The 24,219-nt window shown below is 41.6% G+C and overlaps 1 protein-coding gene across 2 annotated transcripts in view; it reads left to right on the plus strand.

Moving 5' to 3' along the window:
• Positions 1-18,186: 18,186 nt before the first annotated feature.
• The window catches only part of DRP2 (dystrophin related protein 2), a 45,554-nt gene continuing 39,521 nt past the window's right edge, over positions 18,187-24,219 (plus strand). Inside the window, exon 1 of one of the 2 annotated variants that reach the window (XM_029240655.1) lies at positions 18,187-18,337. The gene's annotated coding sequence lies outside the window, so the exon portion shown is untranslated. The remainder of the gene's footprint in view (positions 18,338-24,219) is intronic. The other variant, XM_029240656.1, reaches the window with a different exon arrangement.

A 24,219-nucleotide genomic window follows, 5' to 3' on the forward strand; every position in this document is an offset into this window, starting at 1 on the left:
TTCACTTTGTTATAAAGCAGAAACTAACACACCATTGTAAACCAATTATACTCCAATAAAGATGTAAAAAATAAAAAGTAGTAATAGCAGTAGCAGCAAGCTTTCAATAAGCAGAGATCTTTTGGATAGCTTGGTCCTTGGTAGATTTAAACAGGAAAAAAAAAAAAGACTAGACAGCGTGGACACTAAACAAGGTGGCTCATCTCTGTGGGGTTCAGGAAGTATAACCAGAGGTTCACATGGCTGGAAGGGGCCATCTCTTTGCTTTTAGCAGAACTACACCTAACCCACTTTAGACAAGCAAAGGAGAACTTTTTGAGAATGTCCTATAGAAGAGAAAAATAATCCTAGCAAACTGCTTGCCTTGCCTGGTACCTCCCCCTCACTGTGAGCCTTGTTACCCTAAGTGGGAGGTGTGAGGAACTGGGATACAGGAATCCAGAGAGTGTACCGATGCGTGGGTTGGTAGCTCATTGGAGCTTTGGGTTCATTCTGCTCAGTCTGCCATTGCCTTCGTTCCCTCACAATTAGATTGGTCACAAATGGTTGTTCACCAGCCCACTGTTTCTGAGGTTCAGCCCATCATGAGTGGAAAACAAAAACAGGGCCTTCAAATGGCACAGGGATTGAGAGAAAACAGCAGACCTGGCACAGGAATGCCCAATGATGTTAACACACTGTGTGTATGCCCTTGGGGCCCTCCAGCCCTTCCCTGGGAGGACCAGAGACATTTTACTGGGTTGGTTGTTGTTTAAAGACTATGGAATGCCAGTTCAATGAGAGACTGGTGCAGTAGAGAACATAAACAGAGAATTTAATACAGTTCTGGCTACAATCCTATAACAAACAGAAGTGCCCACGTATGATTTTATGTCACTTTGTGAATTGAGTTCACGAGGTTCTGACTCTATGCGCTGTATGTAAAATGAAAGCAGTTAGTGCAGCTGTTACCATTGTACTCTCCAATCTGGAATTAAGTTACAGGCAGAAAGTGTAGACTATTTTTCCCACTTCAGTTTAATCACAGTTTGGAAGCAGGAAGCACATTTGTTGCTTCTTTTGGTACCCTTGCAATACTCAGCATTACTGTGCACACAGGAAACACTCGATAAACATGAAAGCCAGGAAAGCGTTTTAAAGATTCCTGCTTGACAGCCATTAGCATGGTCAAAACAGTATTATCACTTTCATGCCCCACCCTCCCTAGTTCCTTTTGAGCCTTGTCTCAGCAAAAGACCCTCTACTCCCTCAAGTTAGTCCTAAATCAGTCTTCTCCTAAGTTGGCTCATCAACTGGATTTTCTCTCTGCCATATTTGTCTTTCCTTGGGGTCAATTGGGTACTCCAACTCACAGGACTAATTCCAGGAAAAGTGTTGCTGGGAGGAAGTTAAAATAATTTGTTAGGTTCCAGGCTTTGCACCTAACATTCACTTCCCTAAGTCTGCATTGTCCTCTTTGTCGTGTGATGGAAAACTGGACAGGGAGGGGCTGGGTTGTGTTAGCAGGAATCATTTACCCTAGAGCAGAACGCATTGATGTGCAATAACTTCTTCTTTGGTGTTGATATTCTTCTGAAACTTCCATAGTGCAACAAGTAGTTCCCTGAAATCCAAGTGTTTCTACTTTACCTCCTCCAATCATGACACTTTTCCTACCACTCTTCTCAGCATGTGCTTCTTCCCCAGAGAAGTTCTAGCAATGGGCCCATGAAACTGGCCGAAGGGCTGTAAAATTTTACTCTCATCCATTGATCCCTGACAAGTTTGCTCTGATTCTGCATGAATAGCAATATTAGCTAGCATTTATTGAAAACTTCCTACGGGCCAAGCAATGCACTAGCCACTTCACATGTGGATCTCATTTCGTCCTCATGTCTACTCTATGGCATGAGTAATTTTATTTTCATTTTACCAAGAGAGAAACTAAAGTCAGTAAGCAGGCATTAGTCAGGATTTGAGCCCAGGCAGTTGGCCTTCAGAACCTGTGCTGGTGACCCCTCTGCTATTACTACTCTGAAGTATTCAGATAGTAAGTGCTCAATAAATATTTGAATAAACAAAGAGGTGATTAGAGGTCTCTGTTTTCCAAAGAGCTTCCTCCAAGTCCTCCCTCAGGCAGAATCATGTGTTTCTACAACGCCCTGGCCCATTGCCCTGAGCAGGGTTTAGACAGATGGTTGAGGGCAATTAGGTTGTGCTTGACTTTTTCAAGCACAATTGAGTTCCACTTCAGAAAAGTAGAGAGCAGTTCAAAAATGAAATTACCTGGGCTTCCCTGGTGGCGCAGTGGTTGAGAGTCCGCCTTCGATGCAGGGGACACTGGTTCGTGCCCTGGTCCGCGAAGATCCCACATGCCGCGAAGCAGCTAAGCCCATGAGCCATGGCTGCTGAGCCTGCGCACCCGGAGCCTGTGCTCCGCAACGGGAGAGGCCGCAACAGTGAGAGGCCCGCGTACCGCAAAAAAAAAAAAAAAAGTGAAATTACCTTCTCTGGTCTGTTGAATATGAGTGAGCTGTGCTCAGGCAGCCCGCTTACTCTTAGCTACTCTCAGGAGAAAGGCTTGGGACCTGGGGAGTAGGTATCCCAATCCCACAACCTCAATAGCTGTAGTTTTCTCATGGGTAGAGGTAGGGGTAAAACAGGGAGGACACACAGAACTTCAGTCTGATAACATGATTTCTTTAAAATTATTGGGTCACTTAATCTTCATATGCCTCAGCCTCTCCGTGATGAAATGGGAGCAATCTCCTTGGCTTGCTTTCTATTTCCAAAGCAAAATACAGAATCAAAATGCTTCTAAGACTGCAAAGGTTCTCTGAAGGCTTAGCTGATTGTAAGCATCATCTCCAGAAGTTGGGGTGTACTGGTGCAAAGAGGTGTGATGGGAACAATTCAGGTAAAATGGTAGATTGGGGAGAGGGCAATGAGGAACTGCCGGGATAGGACTTGTTTGTTGTTGCTAAGAAGGTTGCAATAGAAGATTATTATTTATAATGCACTTTAGATTTACAAAGTACTTTACAACCATTCTTCAGTGCAGTCTTACAAATTGATGTAAGACTGAAAGTAATGAGGCCAAGTCTGAAAGAGCCAGCCAGTGGGTAGTAAGTATGAATAGTAATTGAAATGAGAAGATGACAAATATACTTCTCAGGCTCAGTACAGTATATCTATCTCTAAGAGCCTTGTTCCCTGCTCTTGTAACTGTTTCCAAGAAGACTCTGGATTCATGCTGTGGCTGGGTAGGGGTGGAGAGCCAGTTTGCTTTGGTGATGTTTGGAGTTGCTTAGCACTGTATTTTGAGAGAACTGCATCTGGTTTGTCCTGATACCCCTCTGTACTTCCCTTGCCTTATTATAGCACTTTCCTCATTCTACTTTGTTTTGTAGTTGTTTTGGGTACGTGACTGGCTCCCCTATTAAACAGGAAATGTGGCTTAGTCATCTTTGTGTCTTGGTTTGGTGTTAGAAATGTTTTACCTGATAGGCCCTCCCTTATAGCCCTCCAACCCGAGGAACCAAATCAGTTCTAGCTGGTCCCAGTCCTGGATGCTTTAATAATAGGCAGATCAAGCATATACTTAGGAAGCCAACTAACTAGAGGCATTAAAGATTTTTTTAAAGAATTGGATATTTGGTATTTCAAAAAAGGATTGACACAATGAAATACAAATTCATACCCTCTAGTATGGCTATAATCAAAAAGACAATAACAAGTATTGGTGTGGTGGGAATGTAAAATGGTACAGCCACTTTGATAAACAGTCTGGTAGTGCCTCAAAAGTTAAACAGAGAGTTACCATATAACCCAGCAATTCCATTCCTAGGTATATACTTAAAAGAATTGACAACATATGTCCATACAAAAATTTGTACACAAATGTTCATAGCAGCAATACTCAATAATAGCCAAAAAGTGGAAACAACCCAAATGTCTATCAACCGATGAATGGCTAAACAAAATGTGTTATATCCATACAAGGGAATATTATTCAACCATAAAAAGGAATGAAGTGCTGATACATGCTACAACAAAGAATAACCTTGATAACATTATGCTGAGAATAACATTATGCTGAGTGAAAGAAGCCAGACACAAAAGACCACATATTGTATGATTCCATTTATGTAGAATGTCCAGAATAGGAAAAATCTACATAGACCAAAAGTAGATTAGTGGGCTTCCCTGGTGGCGCAGTGGTTGAGAGTCCACCTGCCAATGCAGGGGACACAGGTTCGTGCCCTGGTCCGGGAAGATCCCACATGCTGCGGAGCAGCTGGGCCCGTGAGCCATGGCCGCTGAGCCTGAGTGTCCGGAGCCTGTGCTCCGCAAAGGAAGAGGCCACAACAGTGAGAGGCCCGCGTACCACACACACACACAAAAAAGTAGATTAGTGGTTGCCTAGGGTTGGGAGGGAGTGGGGGGTAAAGGGAGTGACTGATATGGGTTTTTTTGGGGGGAAAGTGATGGAAATATTCTAAAATTGATTGTTGTGAGGGTTGCACAACTTTGAATATATTATACGCCATTTAATTGTACACTTCTAACAACTGAATTATATGGCAATAAAGAAGAATTGCAACTGCCAGGTTCCCAGGATCCAGGGACAACTTCCCCAGGAGAACGCACGGCGAGCCTTATTTTAATAACTTTGTTATATTTTATCTTACTTTATTTTACTTTATCTTCTTTCTTTATTTTTTTCCTTCCTTCCCTCTTTCTTTCCTTCCTTCCTTCCTCCCTCCCTCCCTTCCTCCCTCCTTTCTTTCTACTTCTAGTAATTCATTCTTTCTACTTTTCTCTCTTTTATTCTGAGCCGTATGGATGAAAGGCTCTTGGTGCTGCAGCCAGGAGTAAGTGCTGTGCCTCTGAGATGGGAGAGCCAACTTCAGGACACTGGTCCACAAGAGACCTCCCAACACCACATAATATCAAACGGCGAAAATCTCCCAGAGATCTCCATCTCAACACCAGCACCCAGCTTCACTCAACGACCAGCAAGCTACAGTGCTGGACATCCTATGCCAAACAACTAGCAAGACAGGAACACAACCCCACCCATTAGCAGAGAGGCTTCCTAAAATCATAATAAGTCCACAGACACCCCAAAACACAACACCAGATGTGGACTTGCCCACCAGAAAGACAAGATCCAGCCTCATCCACCAGAACACAGGCACTACTCCCCTCCACCAGGAAGCCTACACAACCCACTGAACCAACTTTAGCCACTGGGGACAGACACCAAAAACAACGGGAACTATGAACCTGCAGCCTGCGAAAAGAAGACCCCAAACACAGTAAGATAAGCAAAATGAGAAGACAGAAAAGCACACCGCAGATGAAGGAGCAAGATAAAAATCCACCAGACCTAACAAATGAAGAGGAAATAGGCAGTCTACCTGAAAAAGAATTCAGAATAATGATAGTAAAGATGATACAAAATCTTGGAAACAGAATAGAGAAAATGCAAGAAACATTTCACAAGGACGTAGAAGAACTAAAGATGAAACAAACAACGATGAACAACACAATAAATGAAATGAAAAATACTCTAGATGGGATCAATAGCAGACTAACTGAGGCAGAAGAACGGATAAGTGACATGGAAGATAAAATAGTGGAAATAACTACTGCAGAGCAGAATAAAGAAAAAAGAATGAAAAGAACTGAGGACAGTCTCAGAGACCTCTGGGACAACATTAAACACATCAACATTTGAATTATAGGGGTTCCAGAAGAAGAGAAAAAGAAAGGGACTGAGAAAATATTTGAAGAGATTATAGTTGAAAACTTCCCTAATATGGGAAAGGAAATAGTTAATCAAGTCCAGGAAGCACAGAGAGTCTCATACAGGATAAATCCAAGGAGAAACACGCCAAGACACATATTAATAAAATGGTCAAAAATTAAATACAAAGAAAGCATATTAAAAGCAGCAAGGGAAAAACAACAAATAACACATAAGGGAATCCCCATAAGGTTAACAGCTGATCTTTCAGCAGAAACTCTGCAAGCCAGAAGGGAGTGGCAGGACATATTTAAAGTATGAAGGAGAAAAACCTGCAACCAAGATTACCCAGCAAGGATCTCATTCAGATTTGATGGAGAAATTAAAACCTTTACAGACAAGCAAAAGCTGAGAGAGTTCAGCACCACCAGACAAGCTTTAGAACAAATGCTAAAGGAACTTCTCTAGGCAAGAAACACAAGAGAAGGAAAAGACCTACAATAATGAACCCAAAACAATTAAGAAAATGGGAATAGGAACATACATATCGATAATTACCTTAAATGTAAATGGACTAAATGCTCCCACCAAAAGACACAGATTGGCTGAATGGATACAAAAACAAGACCCATATATATGCTGTCTACAAGAGACCCACTTCAGACCTAGAGACACATACAGACTGAAAGTAAGGGGATGGAAAAAGATATTCCATGCAAATGGAAACCAAAAGAAAGCTGGAGTAGCAATTCTCATATCAGACAAAATAGACTTTAAATAGACTATTAGAAGAGACAAAGAAGGACACTACATTATGATCAAGGGATTGATCCAAGAAGAAGATATAACAATTGTAAATATTTATGCACCCAACATAGGAACACCACAATACATAAAGCAAATACTAACAGCCATAAAAGGGGAAATCGACAGTAACACATTCATAGTAGGGGACTTTAACACCACACTTTCACCAATGGACAGATCATCCAAAATGAAAATTAATAAGGAAACACAAGCTTTAAATGATACATTAAACAAGATGGACTTATTTATAGGACACTCCATCCAAAAGCAACAGAATACACATTTTTCTCAAGTGCTCATGGAACATCCTCCAGGATAGATCATATCTTGGGTCACAAATCAAGCCTTGGTAAATTTAAGAAAATTGAAATTGTATCAAGTATCTTTTCCAACCACAATGCTATGAGACTAGATACCAATTACAGGAAAAGATCTGTAAAAAATACAAACACATGGAGGCTAAACAATACACTAGTTAATAACGAAGTGATCACTGAAGAAATCAAAGAGGAAATCAAAAAATACCTAGAAACAAATGACAATGGAGACACGATGACCCAAAACCTATGGGATGCAGCAATAGCAGTTCTAAGAGGGAAGTTTATAGCAATACAAGCCCACCTTAAGAAACAGGAAACATCTCAAATAAACAACCTAAACTTGCACCTAAAGCAATTAGAGAAAGAAGAACAAAAAACCCCAAAGTTAGCAGAAGGAAAGAACTCATAAAAATCAGATCAGAAATAAATGAAAAAGAAATGAAGGAAATGATAGCAAAGATCAATAAAACTAAAAGCTGATTCTTTTAGAAGATAAACAAATAGATAAACCATTAGCCAGACTCATCAAGAAAAAAAGGGAGAAGACTCAAATCAATAGAATTAGAAATGAAAAAGGAGAAGTAACAACTGACACTGCAGAAATACAAAAAATCATGAGAGATTACTACAAGCAAATCTTTGCCAATAAAATGGACAACCTGGAAGAAGTGGACAAATTCTTAGAAATGCACAATGTTCCAAGACTGAATCAGGAAGAAATAGAAAATATGAACAAACCAATCACAAGCACTGAAATTGAAACTGTGATTAAAAATCTTCCAACAGACAAGAGCCCAGGACCAGATGGCTTCACAGGCGAATTCTATCAAACATTTAGAGAAGAGCTAACACCTATCCTTCTCAAACTCTTCCAAAATATAGCAGAGGGAGGAACACTCCCAAATTCATTCTATGAGGCCACCATCACCTTGATACCAAAACCAGACAAGGATGTCACAAAGAAAGAAAACTACAGGCCAATATCACTGATGAACATAGATGCAAAAATCCTCAACAAAATACTAGCAAACCGAATCCAACATCACATTAAAAGGATCATACACCATGATCAAGTGGGGTTTATTCCAGGAATGCAAGGATTCTTCAATATACGCAAATCTATCAATGTGATAAACCATATTAACAAATTGAAAGAGAAAAACCATATGATCATCTCAATAGATGCAGAGAAAGCTTTTGACAAAATTCAACACCCATTTATGATAAACACCCTGCAGAAAGTAGGCATAGAGGGAACCTTCCTCAACATAATAAAGGCCATATATGACAAACCCACAGCCAACATCATCCTCAATGGTGAAACACTGAAAGCATTTCCACTAAGATCAGGAACAAGACAAGGTAGCCCACTCTCACCACTCTTATTCAACATAGTTTTGGAAGTTTTAGCCACAGCAATCAGAGAAGAAAAGGAAATAAAAGGAATCCAAATCGGAAAAGAAGAAGTAAAGCTGTCACTGTTTGCAGATGACATGATACTATACATAGAGAATCCTAAAGATGCTACCAGAAAACTACTAGAGCTAATCAATGAATTTGGTAAAGTTGCAGGATACAAAATTAATGCACAGAAATCTCTGGCATTCCTATACACTAATGATGAAAAATCTGAAAGTGAAATCAAGAAAACACTCCCATTTACCACTGCAACAAAAATAATAAAATACCTAGGAATAAACCTACCTAAGGAGACAAAAGACCTGTATGCAGAAAGTTATAAGACACCGATGAAATAAATTAAAGATGATACAAGTAGATGGAGAGATATACCATGTTCTTGGATTGGAAGAATCAAAATTGTGAAAATGACTCTACTACCCAAAGCAATCTACAGATTCAATGCAATCCCTATCAAACTACCAGTGGCATTTTTCACAGAACTAGAACAAAAAATTTGACAATTTGTATGGAAACACAAAAGACCCCAAATAGCCAAAGCAATCTTGAGAACGAAAAATGGAGCAGGAGGAATCAGGCTCCCTGACTTCAGACTATACTACAAAGCTACAGTAATCAAGACAGTATGGTACTGGCCCAAAAGCAGAAATATAGATCAATGGAACAGGATTGGAAGCCCAGAGATAAACCCACGCAAATATGGTCACCTTATCTTTGATAAAGGAGGCAGGAATGTACAGTGGAGAAAGGACACCCTCTTTAATAAGTGGTGCTGGGCAAACTGGACAGGTACATGTAAAAGTAGGAGATTAGATCACTCCCTAACACCATACACAAAAATAAGCTCAAAATGGATTAAAGACCTAAATGTAAGGCCAGAAACTATCAAACTGTTAGAGGAAAACATAGGCAGAACACTCTATGACATAAATCACAGCAAGATCCTTTTTGACCCACCTCCTAGAGAAATGGAAATAAAAACAAAAATAAACAAATGGGACCTAATGAAACTTAAAAGCTTTTGCACAGCAAAGGAAACCATAAACAAGACCAAAAGACAACCCTCAGAATGGGAGAAAATATTTGCAAATGAAGCAACTGACAAAGGATTAATTTCCAAAATTTACAAGCAGCTCATGCAGCTCAATAACAGAAAAACAAACAACCCAATCCAGAAATGGGCAGAAGACCTAAATAGACATTTCTCCAAAGAAGATATACAGACTGCCAACAAACACATGAAAGAATGCTCAACATCATTAATCATTAGAGAAATGCAAATCAAAGCTACACTGAGGTATCACCTCACACCAGTCAGAATGGCCATCATCAAAAAATCTAGAAACAATAAATGCTGGAGAGGGTGTGGAGAAAAGGGAACACTCTTGCACTGCTGGTGGGAATGTGAATTGATACAGCCACTATGGAGAACAGTATGGAGGTTCCTTAAAAAACTACAAATAGAACTACCATATGACCCAGCAATCCCACTACTGGGCATATACCCTGAGAAAACCATAATTCAAAAAGAGACATGTACCAGAATGTTCATTGCAGCTCTATTTACAATAGCCCGGAGACGGAAACAACCTAAGTGCCCATCATCGGATGAATGGATAAAGAAGATGTGGCACATATATACAATGGAATATTACTCAGCCCTAAAAAGAAACGAAATTGAGCTATTTGTAATGAGGTGGATAGACCTAGAGTCTGTCATACAGAGTGAAGTAAGTCAGAAAGAGAAAGACAAATACCGTATGCTAACACATATATATGGAATTTAAGAAAAAAAAATGTCATGAAGAACCTAGGGGTAAGACAGGAATAAAGACTCAGACCTACTGGAGAACGGACTTGAGGATATGGGGAGGGGGAAGGGTGAGCTGTGACAGGGCGAGAGAGAGGCATGGACATATATACACTAACAAAGTAAGGTAGATAGCTAGTGGGAAGCAGCCACATGTCACAGGGATATCAGCTCGGTGCTTTGTGACCGCCTGGAGGGGTGGGATAGGGAGGGTGGGAAGGAGGGAGACGCAAGAGGGAAGAGATATGGGAACATATGTATATGTATAACTGATTCACTTTGTTATAAAGCAGAAACTAACACACCATTGTAAAGCAATTATACCCCAATAAAGATGTTAAAAAAAAAAATGAAGATGTGGCACATGTATACAATGGAATATTACTCAGCCATAAAAAGAAACGAAATTGAGCTATTTGTAATGAGGTGGATAGACCTAGAGTCTGTCATACAGAGTGAAGTAAGTCAGAAAGAGAAAGACAAATACTGTATGCTAACACATATATATGGAATTTAAGAAAAAAATGTCATGAAGAACCTAGGGGTAAGACAGGAATAAAGCCACAGACCTACTAGGGAACGGACTTGAGGATATGCGGAGGGGGAAGGGTGAGCTGTGACAAAGCGAGAGGGAGGCATGGACATATATACACTACCAAACGTAAGGTAGATAGCTAGTGGGAAGCAGCCACCTAGCACAGAGAGATCGGTTCGGTGCTTTGTGACCGCCTGGAGGGGTGGGATAGGAAGGGCTGGAGGGAGGGAGACCCAAGAGGGAAGAGATATGGGAACATATGTATATGTATAACTGATTCACTTTGTTATAAAGCAGAAACTAACACACCATTGTAAAGCAATTATACCCCAATAAAGATGTTAAAAAAAAAAGAGATCAGGAGTAATGCAAATAAGAACACATGAAAAATAGGGTAAAAATAGCATAATTAGTGCTATTTTTTTAGCACTCCTCAGTGCTAAAAACTTAAGCAATCAGTTTTAGTTTTTGTGAAGTCAAACTTTATAAAAAATAATAAAAAAAAGAATTGTAGTAGTAATTATGGGAAAGGTCAGATTGTGTTGAACCATCTTATGCTTAGTTTATAGGTTTCCATCTTATGTTTAGTTTATAGAGTTTGTAACACTATCTCTTCAGTGCTTAGTGTTTCTAAATGTCTTGATCTGGACTTGCTTGACTCTAGCTGCCCATTATATATCACACTGAAGCTTCCTCTCTGTCTTCTCCTTCAATATGATTTGCCCTGTATCCCATACCTGTCTGGTGATTAGAATGAAAGTGATAAATGAATGATTATAATATATCATGACTGAAGATAGCATTTACATTTTGACAGATGCCTTAACCTGAAAGAAGTGATTAGTAGGAAATTGCAGGTCTCATGGCAAGGCCAGCAGGGGAAATCATTTTGATTAGTGATAGCATTTCAATCCTCCTCAAATCATACCAGGTAGATACGTACCAACTCTATTCACCCCTATAAGGTTGAATCTAAGGAGTGGCAAGTGTGGTAGCTCTGAGTTTGATTGGTTATTGGCCAGAGAACACTGTGTGAGTCATCCTTTTAACACTGATAGTCTCAGCCTTAAATTGTCACTTTGCCTCTGCCAAGCAAATATCTTGCCTGTCTTGCGAGATGTGTAGAGTTCACTACTTGATGTAAAAGATAGCTCTTGTCTGTTAGGTCCAGGCTTTCTTTCTTTCTTTCTTTCTTTTTAAAAATATATTTATTTATCTATTTATTTTGGCTGTGCCAAGTCTTAGTTGCAGCACGTGGGATGTTCGTTGCTGTGTGTGGGATCTTCATTGTGGTGTGAGGGATCTTTAGTTGTGACATGCAAAATCTTTTAGTTGCAGCATGAATGTGGGATCTAGTTCCCCAGCTGAGGATCGAACCTGGGCCCCCTGCATTGGGAGCGCAGAGTCTTACCCACTGGACCACCAGGGAAGTCCAGGTCCTGGCTTTCTTTAGATTCCAAAACAACTTCAGGATTTAGAGGCATCACTGAAAGGGGACTCTACCTGTTGGTGGCCAAGGTACTTGCCAGATGTTATGCCAATATGTACTTTTGAGTGCAACAAGAAGTGGTAATTTCTAGGATGTGCCCTGCTTTGAATATTGATGTCCTGCCTAGAAGAAGGAGAGAAGTGGGAAGAGCATCAGCATTGGAGTCAGATGGATTTGGGATGGAATTCCAGCTTGCATGTCTTATTAGCTTAATGAACTTGAACAAGTTACTTAACATTTCCGAGATGCAGTTTCCTTGTTTATAGAATTGGGAACAATAATCCTTACCTCACCTAGTTGTTGTGAGCATTTCTTTTCTTTTTTTTTTTGCGGTACACGGGCCTCTCACTGTTGTGGCCTCTCCCGTTGCGGAGCACAGGCTCCGGATGCGCAGGCTCAGCGGCCATGGCTCACGGGCCCAGCCGCTCCGCGGCAGGTGGGATCTTCCCGGACTGGGGCACGAACCCGTGTCCCCTGCATCGGCAGGCGGACTCTCAACCACTGCACCACCAGGGAAGCCCCAAGATGAGCATTTCTTGCTTGTAACTTGCATTGAGAGGAGAAGGGAACTAACATTTTTGGAGCTCATCCTCTGTGCCAAACACAGTGTAAGACACTTGACAGCTATTACCTCTTGTAATACTCACTAGGTGTAATTACTAGGTGTAATACTCACAACAACTGCAGATAGAAGAATCACCAGGACGTTGAAGCCATGGAAATAGTAATCTCTTACATTTAGATAGCATTTTATAATTTCAGTATGTTCAGTATATATTCATATCCATTATCCTGTTTGATTCTCAAGCTAATCATGTGAATAGGACAGATATTACCCTCTTTCTGGTGGAGGAAAAAACCCTAAGGCTCATAAATGTTAACAGCAATTTAATAGCAAAATTGGGACTAGAACCTTTGTCTTCTGACTCCTAATTCAGTGTTCTTTCCACTGTACCAATTTTACCGTAGCTTGAATGGTTTTGGTCTAAATGGAATATATTTAAAAACATAAATAGAACATAATATTTGGTTATATAACATCCCAGCTGCTGGGTCTGGTGCAGCAGAAGCTTGAAAAGCAGAAGAGGGTGGGAGGTAACCAAGTGTGTAAGATGAGTTCCACATTTTGAGATGTTCAGCAGAAACAGCAGAGGGTGCTCAGGACATTGACTGGGACAACACTGATTCTTCAGCCCTTCTCTGTTGTGGCTTCGCCTTATTCCTTACCAACTTCAATGACAAAATTCAGCCTTTTCAGCAGTGCGCCCCTACATTCCTAACATGTTCCTCCAACTTATCACCCAATTTCCTGCTCCGTTGTCTATGTCATACACACTTGGGGAAACTCCCTCCCCTCTTCTCAGGCATTTCACCTCTGTCTGCCCCTCTACTTAATCCTTTCTATTTTGCTACATGAAATTCCCATTCGTTGGAAGCAATCTCTGCTAGATAAATAAAACAATGTGGCAACTACTGAGCCCACGCACCTCGAGCCTGTGCTCTGCAACAAGAGAAGCCACCGCAATGAGAAGCCCGTGCACCGCAACGAACAGTAGCCCCCACTCTCCGCAACTAGAGAAAGCCCGCATGCAGCAACACAGCACAAATGTTGGCGAGGATGTGGAGAAAAGGGAACCCTAGGACATTTTTGGTGGGATTCTAAATTGGTGCAGCCACTATGGAGAACAGTATGGAGGGTCCCCCAAAACCTATAAATAGAACTACCATATGATCCAGCAATCCACTTCTGAGTATATATTAAAAGAAAAAAAACTAATTAGAAAAGATACATACACCCCTATGTTCATAGCAGCACTATTTATAATAGCCAAGATATGGAAGCAACCTAAGTGCTCATGAAATTTTGCCATTTACAACAACATGAGTGGACCTGGAGGGTATTATACTAAGTGAAACAAGTCAGGCAGGGAAAGACAAATACTGTATGATGTCACCTATATGTGGAATCTAAAATATACAACAAACTAGTGACTATAACAAAAAAGAAGCAGCTCACAGATACAAAGAACAAGCTAGTGTTTACCAGTGGGGAGGTGGGAGGGGTGAGATGGGGAGGGGATTAGGAGACACAAACCACTATGTATAAAATAAATAAACAACAAGGATATCTTTTACAGCCCAGGGAAATATAGCCATTATTTTGTAATAACTCTAAATGGAGTAATAATCTATAAAAGAAATTGAATCACTATGTTGTATACCTGAAACTAATATTGTAAATTAACTATACTTCAATTTAAAAAAATTGTTCCTTCAATGAAATCCATTAGAATGATACTTCTAAAACATAAATCTGACTATGCCACTTCCCTGCTTGAAACAAAAACAACAAAAACATAAATGACCCTAGTGCCTCTGTGTGTGCTTCCAAAGCTTCACCTCCTGCCACATCCTGCCATTTCCCACCTGTAACCCCATCTTAGCTTAATCAAAATGAGTTAGTACTTACAGTCCCTTAGCAAGCTGTGTTCTCTCAGCTTTGTGCCTTTTCACATGCTTTCTCTCTGCCTGAAATGCCCCATCTATCCTTGTCCACTGAGCAAAGTCCTGCTCAGTGATGCTAGGATGGGTCTCAAACATCCTCCTGTAGGTTACCAGGGTGGAGATACAATCAAAGCTTGTGGCCTGACCCCCTTTCATCTTTCTTCGTCCTCATCAGAAAACTAGTTGAAGCTAGCCTATGTGCTTGCTCTGGTTTGTTGAGATGTCTCCTGGGTAAAAATGCCTCTCCCTGGGACTTAAATGTCAGAGTGAGCTTTTCTATCCAGTTGCGATGTTCGGGCCAAGATATTACCTTTCCTGAAACACAGCTAGAGACTCTACCCATCCTGACACTCTCCAGGAAGCAAAAACCAAACAATCCTCTTCTAAATACACCAGAAGACCAATGACAGTAAGGAATGTACCTTCGGTAGCCTATGAGACGGCACCCACTGAAAAGCCACAGGAGCTGAACAGGTAATATAAACGACTAGAGTACAGTGGGCAGTGTGGGAACCATAGCAAACTGGAGCACTCCACCTCGTCTCAAGGTCATTTGTCTTTTCCCTTTCATACTCCATTCATAGTCTTAACCAAAATTTGTGTGGAGTCTGCTCACTTGGGACTTCTCAGAGAGAGAAATCTTACGTCTAAGGTCCCTTGTGTTTCTGAACTCTAAAGGGAAGGGAGACATTTTGAGTAGAGGAAATAGCCTGAGAAAAGACACAAAAGATTAGAAAAACTATCCAGGGACTTCTGCCCTAGTCACATTTGTCTCAATGACCTACCTAGGCTTGACATCTGATCAGGCCACTACAAGATAGATGGAGACAGTATAGCATCATGGTTAATCATGTGGGCATTGCCCAGAGAGATCTAGGATAAGTCTTAGCTCCATAATGCATAGCTGTGTGACCTTGGGCAAGTCATGTAACCTCACTGTCTTACAGTGCTTTATCTATAAAGTGTGGGGGGGGATAATAGAAGCTATTTTTAATCTGCTATGAGAATGAAATGAGCTAATAACATGTTCAAAGTACTTCAAACAGTGCCTAGCCTGGAGTAAATGCTCAATGATGTTAGCCATAATTATAATCTAATAATTAAATATTAAGTGTTGCTAGCTGATAATAGCATAACGTTTTTTGTCTCACTGGTAATACCCTCATTTTACACAAGAGCTCTGAGTGCCTAAAGCAAAGGAACAAGGAGGGGAGGTCTTTTCCATCATAATTGAGTCAACGGGAGAGAGATTTAGGGAAAGATTTTGTTGTATCCCTCAAAACAAACTCTGTGGGTTTATTTTCCTGGAGGTTGGTATTGTCTTTTTGTAACAGCAGCCTGAATGCTTTCTCTAGAGATAGAAAAATTAAGGAGGATTCTGACTGCTCATGGTGATCTGGGTCAGTCCAGGTGCAGTCAACGTGGGTAGCAAGGGCTTCCCTGGTGGCGCAGTGGTTAAGAATCCACCTGCCAATGCAGGGCACACGGGTTCGAGCTCTGGTCTGGGAAGATCCCACATGCCACGGAGCAACTAAGCCCACGAGCCACAACTACTGAGCCCGCATGCTACAACTGCTGAAGCTCGCATGCCTAGAGCCCGTGCTCCGCAACAAGAGAGGCCACTGCAATGAGAAGCCCGTGCACCGCAACAAAAAGTAGCCCCCATTTGCCACAACTAGAGAGAAAGCCTGCCCGCAGCAACGAAGACCCAACGTAACCGAAAATAAATAAATAAATTAAAAAAACAAGTGGGCAGCAAGTAACCCATCCGGCTCACTCTCCTTCCTCCTTCGAAACTCAGGTTCGGCTTTGACTTGGTGTGCCAGTGCACTGGTGCCAGGAGTGAGCATGGAGTCAGGTCCCCATGTGTTCGGTGTGTGTTCTGTGCTGTGCCAGCCCAAATAGTTTCTCAGAGTGTTCCTCTGGTCTTTCTTCTAGCCAACTGCCCCTCCAAGTCATTCTGAGTCAATAGTAACGGACTCCTGGGGCCCTGGATCTGGATGGCACTGAGAAACCCTGCACGCTGCCAGGACTAAGACTGGGGCCAGGCCGGGTGAGGCTGGGGAGCTCAGAACTGCTCTGTTGGGGGTGTGTAGACTGAGAAGCCGGTTGTACTTCCAAACCCCTTCAGAAATCAAAGGCCCTTTCTGCGCCTGCATGGGGGTTGGGCAGGGGGGGCCACTCACACAGCTCTAAAAGCCTCGTTTGGGGGAGGGAGCAGTTGGTTCCCATTTTCTTTGCTCGTTTTAAAGAGGAGATCAGGCCTTTATGGCTAATCTTTTACTGAAACCAGCAGCTTAAGTTTTTAACATTTTTATCTCAAAAGAAAACACATGCACACTAGTTATTTCCTACCTGAGGGTTTTCCATAAAGATAATAATAATAATAATAATAATAATAATTCTCAGTCTTTGTAGAAACTTTGTAAACACTAGTCCCAAGTCCTTTGGGCCAGGAAGTATTTTGTCTTCTAAATTCCATTGCCATTGGAGCTTATAGAGTTCTTAGAGGCAAATCAGTAAAGTTAAGCAATCCACCCCCAAACCAACGCATTTCTCCTTCTCATACACACCCTGTTCTCAGAAATGGAGAGAGGAAAGAAGAATGCTTCTCTTATCCTTTGCCCCAGGCTGGAGCTGCTGGGGCTTTAAATATGAGTATGTCTGTGTAGGAGGATGGGGATGGGGGCCTTCTGACTGCTATCCACCTATCCATCCATCTATCCATCCATCCATCCATCATTTCAATTTACTCATTCAACAAATATTTATTGAGTTAACGTACTGTGTGCTGGGCACTCCATAAAGGGGTATAATCCCCTCCATCCCTTTAGTGGCTTCTCCCAGGTCTCTCAGTGTGTTTGGCATTCATACCCTCTTCTCTTTAACAGGGGTGACAGTTAAAGTTGTAAGGGCTGGTATGGACAGAAGGAAGGAGAGTGACTGGGGTAGTGGGTGAGGGGAGGCACGGAGGAGCTGTATTTTCTTAAATCATTCAAGGTGCATTTTGTTGCTCTCATTGTCAAGGCTTTCTCTACATTTAGATCTAAGAGGAGGTAAGGATGGAACTTACGGGTGACTGGCAGACTGCCCTGGGCCCAAGACTCTACCTTGGGTACAAGTGATGATTCTAGAGCAGAGTGTTTCAACCTCTAACACAGAAACTGAATCCTGGACTGGCTAATGAGGGGCCCTGCCAGCTGCTGGCTCTGAAGTTGGCTTTGGCTCTGAGCTAGATCTGTGGAAGTTGAGGCCCAGGCTCCTCGCTCAGCAGCTTGTATTGATCTCTCAGCCTCTTTTGTCTCCTCCTCCCCAGTGGAAGCCTCTCCCGCTCTCCCCCTCTGCCTCTCAGCGTCTTCCGCTTTCCTTCTCTGCTTCTAATAAATTGAAATCTCCGAGAGAGCTGCCAAGGCTCCGGTAGTTCTACAAAACTGTCCTTCCTCTTCCTGCATTTGCCCAGTCAAGGGTATCTTTGCTTGAGGTGGGAGTGATGCTGTTAGTCCTGTGATATGACTGCATAGCAACACAGAGCGGTTCCGAAAGGGGAGGAGGAGCAGGAGAAGGAGGGCAGGGAGGTGGGAGAGACAGAGGGAGAGTGTGCATACAGCAGCTGTCAGCATCCCTGTCTCAGGGACTTCTTTGCTGATTCACACAGGCAACCCAGCCCTGGCCGCCCAGCTCCCGGTTGTCGCCTGCTCCTCAGACCTGCTGGAATCAGAAGGTAGGCCACAGAGACATGATTTCCAAGCCTCACCCTTTTTCAGCCCACTGAGGGGAAATGACTGAGGGAGGGGAAGCTCCAGAGGTACTCTGTGTGCACCCGTGTGTATGTGTGTGTGTGTGTGTGTGTGTGTGTGTGTGTATGCACCTGCCTGCCGCCTGCTTGTGCCTTTAGGGGAAAACTTGCATTTAAAAAAATGCCCACAATGAAGTACCCACCGCTTGGATTTATAGAAGGAAAAAAAAAAGATGCCCAGGAATAGAAACTCCATCCAATTTGAGCAACTATGGTCTAAAAATGAATAAGAGGAAGGTCCACAGTTTGCTGCTTTGAGAGTAGAGGGGTATTTATTTATTTACATGTTTGTTTATTTATTTATGTCTGTTCTCAATGACAGGCTTTTTGTCCATGGATGGATTTCCTGGAGGGAGGGAAGGGAAGGGGTGTGGAAAGCATTAGCTGAAAAGGGAGGAGAGAGGAAACGCGGGACCTCAGAGCAGGTTTCCTGAACAAATGAGTGTCTGGCCAGCAGACAGGACACAGGAGCACTTCCTTGGAGCAAACCGGGCTCTGACCTAGGAGCCTGGGGTTGAAGGTGCATCCTAATCTCTGCATTTACTTCCTGGCTCATTCCGGCTTCCCCCGTTGCAGTTTTCCTCTGATTGCTTCCCTTGATTTCCTTTCTACCCCCTGTAACCAGGATGCTCCTCTCCATTCTTGAGAGCAGAGCTTGGAGAGCTTTGAAATGGGGATCACCTCTTCTGGCATCAAACACCCTGTTCCTTTTTCTCTCTTCAGCTTTCCCCAGCATCAGGCCCAATGCCCCAGCCTGGTAAGTGGGCCTGACACTGTGTGGGTAGTTAAGGCTTATCTTGCCTTTGGTAGGCAGGGAGAGCCAGGCCTCAGAGGTGTTGGGTCCAAGCAGGTAGCTGGGCAGGGCCGGGCTGGGGTGGAGTGGGGTAGAGAAGGAGGAAGGGCAGCAGCAGCAGCTGCCTGGAAAAGAACATACTTTTCTCATGTTTTCTTTTTGATTGTTCAAAAGAACAAAAGCCTTTAAAAAAAAATCTCTCTGCCTCATTCACCTTAGCATCTGACTTTTCCAAAGGAATCCTTGTTTCTAGATTAAAGGCCCTCAGGTAAATCACCTTTTAAAAGGCCCTGTGGGAGCCACAAACCTCAGGAGATTTCCCCTCTGGGATTTGGATGGGGAGATAGTTCCAGAGAACCCTGGGATCTTCTAAGGAACCCCTCCTCCCAAAAGGCAGTGCTGCCAGTGGAACTGATAAGTGTCCTGTCCCTGAAAGAAGTCGGATCCCCTCTTTTCCTGGGTGGACTGGCCTTGGCTCTGCAGTCCTGTCTACTGCAAACCAGTGCTGGGCGATGAAGGCACTTAGGGCTCCTCTTCCCCTGAGGCTTGTCCCACAGGAATTCGGCCCTGAGCTCCAGGCCAGAGCACTCCTCAGCTCTGCAATCACCCAAAGGAAGGGAGCACGGCTTGAAGCAGCAAACTTAGCAAAGGCCCAAGAGCCAGGTACAGAGGGCACATCTGGGATGCAGCACTTCTAACCAAAGATACTCAGAAGTTTCTCATGTTAAATCTGCCAAAATGTGAGATAGGATGGGCTCTCACTAATGAAGCCTAAGAAGATAGCCTTCTACACTGGCCAGGAGCACTCACTCAAAGGAAACCCACTCTGTGGAAGTTAAACTAGGAAACTATATTCCACTCTTTAAAAAGATTCTAAACATCCATCAGCAACTGAAAGAGCAAGTGAGATAAATCCTTCTAGGATGACATTTACCAAACCGATATTCCACAGAACACTGTTAGGAAAGAATGTTAATAGATTCTGTTTTAAAATAAGGAGTGGTGGTGGTGTGTTGCACGTGGCGGGGGACGTTTTCTTTCTTTTTTTTTAAAATTCTATTTTATCTTTTATACAGCAGGTTCTTATTAGTTATCTATTTTATACATATTAGTGTATACATGTCAATCCCAATCTCCCAATTCATCATGCCACCATCACCCCCCCCACCCCACTTTCCCCTCTTGGTGTCCATCCGTTTGTTCTCTACATCTGTGTCTCAATTTCTGCCCCGCAAACCAGTTCATCTGTACCATTTTTCTAGGTTCCACATATATGCGTTAATATACGATATTTATTTTTCTCTTTCTGACTTACTTCACTCTGTATGACAGTCTCTAGATCCATCCACATCTCTACAAATGACCCAATTTCGTTCCTTTTTATGGCCGAGTAATATTCCATTGTATATATGTGCCACATCTTCATTATCCACTCATCTGTCTATGGGCATTTAGGTTGCTTCCATGACCTGGCTATTGTAAATAGTGCTACAATGAACATTGGGGTGCATGTGTCTTTTTGAATTATGGTTTTCTCAGGGTATATGCCCAGCAGGGGATTGCTGGGTCATATGGTAGCTCTATTTTTAGTTTTTTAAGAAACCTCCATACTGTTCTCCATAGTGGCTGCATCAATTTACATTCCCACCAACAGGGCAAGAGGGTTCCGTTTTCTCCACACCCTCTCCAGCATTTATTGTTTGTAGGTTTTTTGATGATGGCCATTCTGACTGGTGTGAGGTGATGCCTCAATGTGAATTTGATTTGCATTTCTCTACTGATTAGTGATGTGGAGCATCCTTTCATGTGTTTGTTGGCAATCTGTATATCTTCTTTGGAGAAATGTCTATTTAGGTCTTCTGCCCATTTTTGGATTAGGTTGTTTGTTTTTTTGATATTGAGCTGCATGAGCTGCTTGCACATTTTGGAGATTAATCATTTGTCTGTTGATTCATTTGCAAATATTTTCTCCCATTCTGAGGGTTGTCTTTTCATTTTGTTTGTAGCTTTCTTTGCTTTGTAAGAGCTTTTAAGTTTCATTAGGTCCCATTTGTTTATTTTTGTTTTTATTTCCGTTACTCTAGGAGGTGGACCAAAAAAGATCTTGCTGTGATTTATGTCAAAGAGTGTTCTTCCTATGTTTTCCTCTAAGAGTTTTATAGTGTCTGGTCTTTCATTTAGGTCTCTAATCCATTTTGAGTTTATTTTTGTGTATGGTGTTAGGGAGTGTTCTAATTTCATTCTTTTACATGTAGCTGTCCAGTTTTCCCAGCACCACTTATTGAAGAGGCTGTCTTTTCTCCATTGTATATCCTTGCCTCCTTTGTCCTAGATTAGTTGACCATAGGTGCATTGGTTTATCTCTGGGCTTTCTATCCTGTTCCATTTATCTATATTTCTGTTTTGGTGCTGGTACCATACTGTCTTGATTACTGTAGCTTTGTAGTATAGTCTGAAGTCAGGGAGTCTGATGCCTCCAGCTCCAGTTTTTTCCCTCAAGACTGCTTTGGCTATTCGGGGTCTTTTGTGTTTCCATACAAATTTTAAGATTTTTTGTTCTAGTTCTGTAAAAAATGCCACTGGTAATTTGATAAGGATTGCATTGAATCTGTAGATTGCCTTGGGTAGTATAGTCATTTTCACAATATTGATTCTTCCAATCCAAGAACATGGTATATCTCTCCAACTGTTTGTGTCATCTTTGATTTCTTTTATCAGTGTCTTATAGTTTTCTGAGTACAGGTCTTTTGCCTCCTTAGGTAGGTTTATTCCTAGGTATTTTATTCTTTTTGTTGCAGTGGTGAATGGGATTGTTTCCTTAATTTCCCTTTCTGATCTTTCGTTGTTAGTGTATAGGAATGCAAGAGATTTCTGTGTATTAATTTTGTATCCTGCAACTTTACCAAATTCATTGATTAGCTCTAGTAGTTTTCTGGTGGCATCTTTAGGATTCTCTATGTAGAGTATCATGTCATCTGCAAACTGTGACACTTCTACTTCTTCTTTTCCAATTTGTATTCCTTTTATTTCTTTTTCTTCTCTGATTGCTGTGGCTAGGACTTCCAAAACTATGTTGAATAATACTGGTGAGAGTGGACATCCTTATCTTGTTCCTGATCTTAGAGGAAATGCTTTCAGTGTTTCACCATTGAGAATGATGTTTGGTGTGGGTTTGTCATATATGACCTTTATTATGTTGAGGTAGTTTCCCTCTATGCCCACTTTCTGGAGAGTTTTATCATACATGTATGTTGAATTTTGTCAAAAGCTTTTTCTGCATCTATTGAGATGATCATATGGTTTTATTCTTCAGTTTGTTAATATGGTGTATCACATTGATTTGTGTATGTTGAAGAATCCTTCCACCCCTGCGATTAATCCCACTTGGTCATGGTGTATGATCCTTTTAATGTGTTGTTGGATTCTGTTTGCTAGTATTTTGTTGAGGATTTTTACATCAATATTCATCAGTGATATTTGTCTGTAATTTTCTTCTTTTGTAGTATCTTTGGTTTTGGTATCAGGGTGATGGTGGCCTCATAGAATGAGTTTGGTAGTGTTCCTTCTACTGCAATTGTTTGGAACAGTTTGAGAGGGATGGGTGTTAGCTCTTCTCTGAATGTTTGATAGATTTCACCTGTGAAGCCATCTGGTCCTGGACTTTTGTTTGTTGGAAGATTTTTAATCACAGTTTCAATTTCAGTGCTTCTGATTGGTCTGTTTACATATATATTTAAAATTTTATTTATTTATTTTTGGCTGCATTGAGTCTTCATTGCAGTGCATGGGCTTCTCATTGTGGTGGCTTGTCTTGTTGTGGAGGACAGGCTCTAGGCACACAGGCTTCAGTAGTTGTGGCACGTGGGCTCAGTAGTTGTGGCTTGCGGGCTCTAGGGCACAGGTTCATTAGTTGTAGCACACGAGCTTAGTTGCTCTGTGTCATGTGGGACCTTCCCAGACCAGGGCTTGAACCTGTGTCCCCTGCATTGGCTGGCGGATTCTTAACCACTGTGCCACCAGGGAAGCCCCTGGTCTGTTTATATTTTCCATTTCTTCCTGGTTCACTCTCGGAAGGTTATGCTTTTCTAAGAATTTGTCCATTTCTTTCAGGTTGTCCATTTTATTGGCATAGAGTCGCTTGTAGTAATCTCTGATGACTGTTTTTATTTCTGACGTGCCTGTTGTAACTTCTCCTTCTTCATTTCTAATTTTATTGATTTGAATCTTCTCCCTTTTTTTCTTGATAAGTCTGGCTAAAGGTTTATCAATTTTCTTTACCTTGTCAAAGAACCAGCTTTTAGTTTTATTTATCTTTGCTATTGTTTTCTTTGTTTCTATCTCATTTATTTCTGATCTGATCTTTATGATTTCTTTCCTTCTACTAACTTTGGGTTTTTTTGTTCTTCTTTCTCTAGTTCCTTTAGGTGTAAGGTTAGTTTGTTAGAGATTTTTCTTGTTTCTTGAGGTAGGCTTGTATTGCTATAAACTTCCCTCTTAGAACTGCTTTTGCTGCATCCCATAGGTTTTGGATCATTGTGTTTTCATTGTCATTTGTCTCTAGGTACTTTTTGATTTCCTCTTTGATTTCTTCAGTGATCTCTTCGTTATTTAGTAACGTATTGTTTAGCCTCCATGTGTTTGTGTTTTTTACATTTCTTTCCCTGTAATTGATTTCTAATCTCATAGCGTTGTGGCCGGAAAAGATGTTTGATATGATTTCAATTTTCTTAAATTTACCGAGGCTTGATTTGTGACCCAAGTTGTGATCTATCCTGGAGAATGTTCTGTATGCACTTGAGAAGAAAGTGTAATCTGCTGTTTTTGGATGGAATGTCCTGTAAATATCAATTAAATCTATCTGGTCTATTGTGTCATTTAAAGCTTGTGTTTCCTTATTAATTTCCTGTCTGGATGATCTGTCCATTGGTGTAAGTGAGGTGTTAAAGTCCCCCACTATTACTGTGTTACTGTCAATTTCCTCTTTTATAGCTGTTAGCAGTTGCCTTATGTATTG

The sequence above is a fragment of the Monodon monoceros genome, unplaced genomic scaffold (genome assembly GCF_005190385.1).
Source record: "Monodon monoceros isolate NGI ecotype Baffin Bay Population unplaced genomic scaffold, NGI_Narwhal_1 Super_Scaffold_22, whole genome shotgun sequence".
Classification (NCBI taxonomy): Eukaryota; Metazoa; Chordata; class Mammalia; order Artiodactyla; family Monodontidae; genus Monodon; species Monodon monoceros.